At 38.8% G+C, this 8,580-nt stretch overlaps 1 non-coding gene across 1 annotated transcript; it reads right to left on the bottom strand.

Moving 5' to 3' along the window:
* Positions 1–812: 812 nt before the first annotated feature.
* On the bottom strand, positions 813–919 carry LOC114368577. Its single transcript, XR_003657363.1, has one exon. It is a non-coding gene; the product is annotated as a small nucleolar RNA R71 (small nucleolar RNA).
* Positions 920–8,580: the final 7,661 nt, after the last annotated feature.

Genomic DNA, 8,580 nt, shown 5'->3' with positions numbered 1-8,580 from the left:
TCAAAAGTTTTTTATTTTTCAAGTTTTATTCATTTATTTTTCTTAACCTACCATAGTTAGACTTTGAATTTTTGCCTGAAATTTTTGTGCTATCTTCTCATCATTTTATAAGGTTGCTCACAAAATTTCAAGTCATTTGGATATCATTTGAGGATAGTTGTAGTTCAAACCTACACCTTTATTTACATGACAAGGCAACTAGTTGTGCATGCTGAATGTAGTGTATGACTAGAGGCAATCCATCTGACTTACAACCCTTTGATCCTGAGATAGATAGGACATTTCATAGATTAGGTAGGCATCATTTTATACCTTTTGATCATCCTGAGCATTCCATTACTGGTGAATCTATGCATTCTGTTATTGGTGATTTTGAACATCCTGATTTTGAGCATTCTGATTCAGAGCATTCTGATTTTGAACATTCTGAGAACATGGCACAACCTCCACCTTGTGAGAGGACTCTAAGGGAAATGGTTGCACCTGATTTCACCTACGAAAGCTTGTGCATCCAATACCCTGATGAGGATGTCCCATATGTTCTTAAAACTAGACTGATCCATTTGCTTCCAAAGTTTCATGGCCTTGCAGGTGAAGACCCGCACAAACATCTGAAAGAATTTCATATTGTCTGCTCCACCATGAAACCCCCAGATGTCCAAGAGGATCACATATTTCTGAAGGCTTTTCCTCATTCTTTAGAGGGAATGGCAAAGGACTGACTGTATTACCTTGCTCCAAGGTCCATCACTAGCTGGGATGACCTTAAGAGAGTATTCTTAGAAAAAAATTTCCCTGCTTCCAGGACCACAGCCATCAGGAAGGATATCTCAGGTATTAGACAACTCAGTGAAGAGAGCCTGTATGAATACTAGGAGAGATTTAAAAAACTATGTGCTAGTTGCCCTCACCATCAGATTTTGGAGCAGCTGCTTCTCCAATATTTTTATGAAGGACTTAGTAATATGGAGAGAAGTATGATAGATGCTGCCAGTGGTGGAGCCCTTGGAGACATGACTCCTGCTGAAGCCAGAAATTTAATTGAGAAGATGGCTTCCAACTCCCAGCAGTTTAGCGCCAGAAATGATGCTATAGTCATTAGAGGAGTGCATGAGGTAGCTACAAACTCAGCTGCATCATCTGAAACTAAGAAGCTTGAAGGCAAACTGGATGCATTGGTTAACTTGGTAACCCAGCTGGCCTTGAACCAGAAATCTGTACCTTTCGCAAGAGTCTGTGGTTTGTGCTCCTCTGCCGACCACCATACAGACCTTTGCCCTTCCATGCAACAACCTGGAGCAATTGAGCAGCCCGAAGCTTATGCTGCAAACATTTACAATATACCTCCTCAACCTCAGCAGCAAAATCAACCACAATAGAACAATTATGACCTCTCCAGCAACAGATACAACCCTGGATGGAGGAATCACCCTAATCTCAGATGGTCTAGCCCTCAGCAACAACAACAACAGCCTGCTCCTTCCTTCCAAAATGTTGTTGGCCCAAGCAGACCATACATTCCTCCACCAATCCAACAACAGCAATAGCCCCAGAAACAGCCAACAGTTGAGGCTCCTCCACAACCTTCCCTCGAAGAACTTGTGAGGCAAATGACCATGCAGAACATGCAGTTTCAACAAGAGACTAGAGCCTCCATTCAGAGCTTAACCACTCAGATGGGACAATTGGCTACACAATTAAATCAACAACAGTCCCAGAATTCTGACAAGCTGCCTTCTCAATCTGTCCAAAATCCCAAAAATGTCAGTGCCATTTCATTGAGGTCGGGAAAGCAGTGTCAAGGACCTCAACCTGTAGCACCTTCCTCATCTGCAAATGAACCTGCTAAACTTCACTCTACTCCAGAAAAAGGTGATGACAAAATTTACCTAACAATTTCTGTGCAGGTGAATCTTCCACTGGTAATTCTGATTTGCAGAAGCAGCATATCCCTCCTCTTTCATTCCCTCCAAGAGCAGTTTCCAACAAAAAAATGGAAGAGGCAGAGAAAGAGATCTTGGAAACATTTAGAAAAGTTGAGGTAAACATACCTCTGCTGGATGCAATAAAGCAAATTCCAAGATATGCTAAATTCTTGAAGGAGTTGTGCACTAATAAGCGGAAGCTTAAAGGAAGTGAACGAATTAGCATGGGCAGAAATGTCTCCGCACTGATTGGTAAATCTGTTCCCCAAATTCCTGAAAAATGTAAAGATTCAGGTACATTCAGCATACCTTGTATTATAGGGAATAGTAAGTTTGACAATGTCATGCTAGATTTAGGAGCTTCTGTTAGTGTTATGCCTCTGTCTATTTTTAATTCTCTATCTCTAGGTCCCTTGCAGTCAACTGATGTGGTAATTCATTTAGCTAATAGAAGTGTTGCCTACCCTGTTGGTTTCATAGAAGATGTCTTAGTTAGAGTTGGTGAACTGATTTTCCCTATTGATTTTTATATTTTGAATATGGAAGATGGATTTTCTCAAGGATCAGTTCCCATCATTCTAGGCAGACCCTTTATGAAAACTGCTAGAACTAAGATAGATGTTTATGCAGGCACACTATCCATGGAGTTTGGTGATATAGCTGTTCATTTTAATATTCTTGATGCTATGAAATACCCATCTAAAGATCTTTTTGTATTTTGTGCTGAAATAATTGACCATGTTGTTGATGAATACATGACTGATCTTTACTCTAATCTGCATGCCTCTCACTCTTCATGCATTGAGTCTGAAATTGTACTTGATCATATGTCTGAATTTGATGCTGAAAGTGAATCTGAAAGTGATATTGATTGCATGTCTGGTGGTGGTGTTTTACCTCTCGAGATTGATTTTATAGAGTCAGATAGGACTAACCATGTTTCAGGAAGTACACGTAACTCTGACTTTCTTTATGAGGTACAGGCTGAGAAACCATCTCCTTCTACCACTATCCAGCCGACCACACCAGAATTGAAGCCTCTGCCATCAAATTTAAAATGCGCTTACTTGGATGATAGCAAAAGTTTTCCAGTGATTATATCTGCCTCCCTTGCTGACGAGCAAGAGGAGAAGTTGTTGTCTGTTTTCAAGAAGCATAAGAAGGCTATAGGCTGGACCCTGGCGGACATTCCTGGTATTAGCCCATCCACATGTATGCATCGAATAAATTTAGAGGATGGAGCTAAACCAATAAGACAGCCACAGAGAAGACTCAACCCAGTGATTCTTGATGTAGTGAAGAAGGAGATAACCAAGCTTTTGCAAGCTGGAATCATTTATCCTATCTCCGACAGCCAGTGGGTGAGTCTCGTCCAGGTAGTCCCGAAGAAGACCGGCCTCACAGTGATAAAAAATGAGAAGGAGGAGCTGATTCCTACTCGGGTGCAGAATAGTTGGAGAGTCTGCATTGACTGTAGGAGGCTAAACCAGGTTACCAAAAAGGACCATTTTCCCCTGCCATTCATTGACCAGATGCTTGAACGCCTGGCAGGTAAATCTCACTACTATTTCCTTGATGGTTTTTCTGGTTATATGCAAATTACTATTGCTCCTGAGGATCAGGAAAAGACCACATTCACCTGCCCCTTCGGCACTTTTTCCTATAGGAGGATGCCTTTTGGCCTGTGCAATGCCCCTGGTACCTTCCAACGGTGCATGATTAGTATTTTCAGTGATTTCTTAGAAAATTGCATAGAGGTGTTTTTGGATTATTTCACTGTGTATGGATCCTCTTTTGATGGTTGTTTGGATAGTTTGGAAAAAGTTTTGAATAGATGCATTGAAACTAACCTTGTTCTAAATTTTGAAAAATGTCATTTTATGGTTGAGCAAGGTATAGTTTTAGGTCATATTATTTCCAATAAGGATATTGAAGTAGATCCTGCAAAAATTTCTGTTATTTCACAATTGCCTTACCCCTCTTGTGTGCGAGAGGTGCGATCTTTTCTTGGTTATGCAGGATTCTACAAGCGCTTTATAAGGGATTTTAGCAAAGTAGCCCTTCCACTGTCCAACTTGTTCCAAAAGGAGGTGGAGTTTGACTTTAATGACAGATGCAAAGAGGCTTTTGATTGCCTCAAAAGAGCGCTGACTACCACCCACATCATCCAGGCACCCGATTGGACAGCCCCTTTTGAGCTTATGTGTGATGCATCAAATTATGCATTGGGGGCTGTCCTTGCTCAGAAAATTGATGAATTTCCCAGGGTGATATACTATGCTTCTAGGACTTTAGATGCTGCCCAAACGAATTATACTACTACTGAGAAGGAGCTTCTAGCCATAGTTTTTGCTCTTGAAAAATTTCGATCTTATTTGCTTGGTACCCGCATTATTGTTTATACTGATCATGCAGCTCTGAAGTACTTGTTGAAGAAGGCTGATTCTAAGCCTAGGTTGATCCGATGGATGCTCTGGCTTCAAGAGTTTGACTTGGAGATCCGTGATAGGAGCGGAGCACAAAATTTAGTTGTTGATCATTTGAGTCGGATCAAACGTGTAACGGATGCGGATTCACCCATTCGAGATGATTTCCCAGATGATCATTTGTATATACTGTATAGTATTTCTGACTCTCTTTCTACTCCCTGGTTTGCCAACATTGTCAATTATTTAGTTGCTTCTGTTTTTCCTCCCTCAGCATCTAAGGCCCAAAAAGATAAAATTAAAAGTGATGCTAAGTATTTTATTTGGGATGACCCCTACTTGTGGAAATTGTGCAGTGATCAGGTAATTAGACGATGCATTCCAGATCACGAGACTGACTCAGTCCTGCAGTTCTATCATTCTTCCGCACCGGGAGGTCATCTGGGTGTTCAAAGGACAGCTCGCAAAGTGCTTGATTGTGGTTTTTATTGGCCCACCATCTTTAAAGATGCGTGGAAGATCTGCAGCACTTGTGAGCAGTGTCAGAGAGCAGGAAATGCACTTACATGGCGACAAAAAATGCCTCAGCAACCTATGCTATTCTGTGAGGTGTTTGATGTCTGAGGTATAGATTTCATGGGCCCTTTTCCTGTCTCTTTTGGTTATGTTTACATTCTCCTTGCAGTTGACTATGTTTCAAAATGGGTGGAAGCCAAGCCCACTAGAACTAATGATGCTAAAGTTGTTGCAGATTTTGTCAGGTCTAATCTGTTTTGCAGGTTTGGAGTACCTAAAGCAATTGTTAGTGATCAAGGAACCCATTTTTGCAACAGAACAATGCATGCCCTGCTTAAAAAGTATGGGGTGGTACACAGCGTATCCACACCATACCAGCCCCAGACCAATGGACAGGCAGAAATTTCTAACTGGGAGATCAAGAGAATTTTAGAGAAGATTGTGCAGCCAAGCAGGAAAGATTGGAGTACCAGGCTTGATGATGCTCTCTGGGCACATCGGACTGCCTACAAAGCACCCATAGGAATGTCTCCTTATCGGGTTGTCTTTGGAAAGTCATGTCATCTTCCAGTGGAAATTGAGCACAAAGCATACTGGGCAGTGAAGACTTGCAACTTCTCTATGGATCAAGCTGGTGAGGAAAGAAAGTTGCAACTGAGTGAGTTAGATGAAATCCGCCTAGAAGCCTACAAGAATGCCAAGTTCTACAAAGAAAAGACTAAGAAGTTCCATGATAGCATGATAGTTAAGAAGGACTTCATGGTTGGGCAAAAAGTGTTATTGTATAATTCTAGGCTTGGACTCATGAGTGGTAAGTTGAGGTCTAAGTGGATTGGTCCTTTTGTTGTTACTAATGTTTTTCCTTATGGTACAGTTGAGATCAAAAGCGACTCCACAAACAAGAGCTTCAAGGTCAACAGACATCGACTTAAGCCATTCCTCACAAACCCTTCTTTAGTGGACGTAGTGGTGGAAGAGACTTCCTTACTCCACCCTACCCTTCCTCCACCATGACTTAGGGAGTTCATCTTTTCCTATCTCCTTCTTTTCTTTTATTACACTTGTCCGATTCTATTTGATGGTTTAATTGTTTTTAATCTTTTAATTGTGCTACATTGAGGACAATGTGTTGTTTAAGTATGGGGGGGAGTGTTCTTTTGGTTTTGCTAGTTTTGTCGGTTTTGTTAATTTGTTAGTTGTGTTAATTTGTTAATGTTGTTAGACTTCTAGTTTAATATTTTGGGTCAATTTTGTGTGCATGTACGACTTTGCATGTTTTTCTTTGAATTATAGGATATGTTCAAGAAATGGGTAATGTAGATGCAATTGCTTTTGATGTTTTGATGATGATCATGATGATATGATGCAATTGATGTAAATGGGCTTTTCAAGATTAAATTCAAGACAATACTTCAAGATTACAAGTCACAGCATCAAGATGATCACTAGTATATTAGGAAGGGAATTCCTAATTGAATTAGCAAAAGGTTTGGCCAAGTAATTTAAATTAAAAAGTGTTTTACAAAGGTTTTACTCTCTGGTAATCAATTACCAGAGGATGTAATCGATTACCAGTGGCCAAATATATTTTATAACAACTACTAAAAATTTGAATTCGAAATTTTAGACTGTGTAATCGATTACACAATTTTGGTAATCGATTACCAGCAGTTAGTAAACGTTTTAATTCAAATTTTAAAAGCTGTAATCGATTACACAATTACTGTAATCGATTACCAGACAGGATTTTCAGAAAAATAATTTTAAGAGTCACAACTTTTCAAAGGCTTTATTCATGACCACCAATGGTCTATATATATGTAACTTAAACACGAAATTGCTCAGAGATTTTTAGAACAACAAGTGTTTATCCTCTCAAAGAGCAAATTCATTTTATCCTCTTAAGAATTCCTTGGCCAATTCAATTGCAATTCATTAAGGAATTATTTGAGTGCTCAATCTGTAAAATCCATCTCTTTCTAGAGAGATTTGTTCTTCTTCTTCTTCTCATTCTCTAAGGGATTAAGAGACTGTGAGTCTCTTGTTGTAAAGGATCTCTAAACACAAAGGAAGGATTGTCCTTGTGTGTTTAGAACTTGTAAAAGGAATTTACAAGATAGTGGAACTCTCAAGCGGGTTGCTTGGGGACTGGACATAGGCACAAGGGTGTGGCCGAACCAGTATAAAACTGAGTTTGCATTTTCTCTTCCCTTAATCTCCTTTATTTATTATTGCTTTATATTCATATTCAAATTGTTTCATTTGAATTAATATTTAAGAAGATTGTCATTAAGGGAATTCATAACTTGAGTAAAAAGTGAAATAGATTTTTAATTAGGGGAAATAGTTTGGAATATCTTAATTCAACCCCCCCCCCCTTCTTAAGATATCTGAGGCCACTTGGCTAACAAGTGGCATCAGAGCTTCATTCTTGTATAAAGTTTAGAAGCTTCAAGAAAAAGATGGCCTCAGCAAATTCCTTATTTCCAGAAGGGAATTCTATCAATAGACCTCCAATCTTTAATGGAGAGGGTTACCACTACTGGAAAACCCGAATGCAAATTTTTATCGAGGCAATAGATCTAAATATCTGGGAAGCCATAGAAATAGGGCCTTATATACCCACCACAGTAGAAAGAGTTTCAATAGATGGTAGTTCATCAAGTGAAAGCATAACCATAGAAAAACCTAGAGATAGATGGTCTGAAGAGGATAGAAAACGAGTACAATACAACTTAAAAGCCAAAAACATAATAACATCTGCCCTAGGAATGGATGAATATTTCAGGGTTTCAAATTGTAAGAGTGCTAAGGAAATGTGGGACACTCTTCGATTAACACATGAAGGAACTACAGATGTTAAAAGATCTAGGATAAATGCACTAACTCATGAGTATGAATTATTTAGAATGAATGCAAATGAAAATATTCAGAGTATGCAAAAGAGATTTACACATATAGTAAATCATCTAGCAGCCTTAGGCAAAGAATTTCAAAATGAGGATCTTATAAACAAGGTGTTAAGATGTTTAAGTAGAGAATGGCAACCCAAAGTAACGGCCATTTCTGAATCAAGAGATTTGTCTAACATGTCTCTTGCCACTTTATTTGGAAAGTTGCAGGAACACGAGATGGAACTATTGAGATTGCACCAAAATGAAGAAAATGACAAGAAAAAGAAAGGAATTGCTCTTAAAGCATCATCCTCAATTCAAGAAGAAAGTGATCAGGATAATGATCCAGATGATGATGATGATCTAAGTCTTTTTGTAAAAAGATTCAACAAGTTTCTTAAAGTAAGAGGAAATCAGAGGCGACCAAATTTTAAATCAAAGAGAAGGACAGAAAATTCATCCTCTACTCTAAAATGCTTTGAATGCAATCAACCTGGACATCTGAGGGTTGATTGTCCCATCTTCAAGAAAAAGATGGAAAAATCTGAAAAGAAAAATCATAGTGAAAAGAAACTGAAGAAAGCATACATCACATGGGATGAAAATGATTTGGAATCCTCTGAAGATTATGAAAATGAAGAGATAAATCTCTGCCTTATGGCCAAAAGTTACGAAAGTGATGAAGAGGTAACATCTTCAAACAACTTATCTATTTCTTTTGATGAATTGCAAGATGCATTTGCTGATCTGCATAAAGAATCAATTAAACTTGCAAAATTAGTTTCATCATCAAAGAAAACAATTTCAAATTTAGAAAAT

Source organism: Glycine soja, chromosome 1, assembly GCF_004193775.1.
Source record: "Glycine soja cultivar W05 chromosome 1, ASM419377v2, whole genome shotgun sequence".
Classification (NCBI taxonomy): Eukaryota; Viridiplantae; Streptophyta; class Magnoliopsida; order Fabales; family Fabaceae; genus Glycine; species Glycine soja.
Note: the sequence above shows the minus strand (reverse complement) of the source record. Positions and strands in the feature narration are given on the sequence as shown.